The sequence below is a fragment of the Curcuma longa genome, chromosome 2, assembly GCF_044706935.1.
Source record: "Curcuma longa cultivar G26 ecotype Majalengka, Jawa Barat chromosome 2, ITB_CL_G26_1.1, whole genome shotgun sequence".
NCBI classification, from domain to species: Eukaryota; Viridiplantae; Streptophyta; class Magnoliopsida; order Zingiberales; family Zingiberaceae; genus Curcuma; species Curcuma longa.
In genome coordinates this window covers 4,190,969-4,191,726 of record NC_133862.1, presented here as the reverse complement: position 1 = coordinate 4,191,726, position 758 = coordinate 4,190,969, and positions in this window count along the sequence as shown.

Here is a 758-nt window from a genome sequence, read left to right as displayed (position 1 = left end):
GCAGAAGGACACATCCAATTATATGATATCTCGGGTAACTTATCACCCATTAATATGACATGATAGCGTAGTCTGATGCCATATCGGTATGACTGATAAGACTTTTCACTGTTGCGACGGTGAAGAGATGTTCTCCTTACTGATCAGTGGGATATCTCCTCTGATAAGATTTCCACTAACGGATATTCTCCTTATCTCAGTACCATAATTTTTTCACCTTTTTTCTTCATAAGTCTATATATCTTCCCCTCCTCTTGCGGATACAGTATGCACTCATATAGAATCGCAAACATTCATTCTCTCTACATTCCCGTGTTTTCTTCTCCACCTCGGGTGAAGGATTTGACTTGAATGTCAGAGCGGTTAAGTCAGAGCACCCTTAGCCTCAGTTCTCATCCTCTTTTTCCTCTTATCGTGCAGAGATTGGCAGCACATCAGAATCCATCGATGTCGTCCATCATTGCTCATGGATACGACCTTGCATTGTCAACTTATCAGCTAAGTGCCGACGACTCATCCAGAAGGCAATCTCAAACAGAAATAAGTGACTACAATCAACTAAGTATCATTTTAATTGATTGATTAATATCAAATATTTTTTTATTAAAAGTGTTTGATAATTATAAAAATTTTAAATTTATATTAAATTGATATTGCACTCCGAGACCGAGTGCCATGAGTCTATTAATTTTTATTTTTAAAATTTTGAGTGCTTGAATACTCTTAAATGTTTAACGGCCTTAAAAGTCTTTGATTCA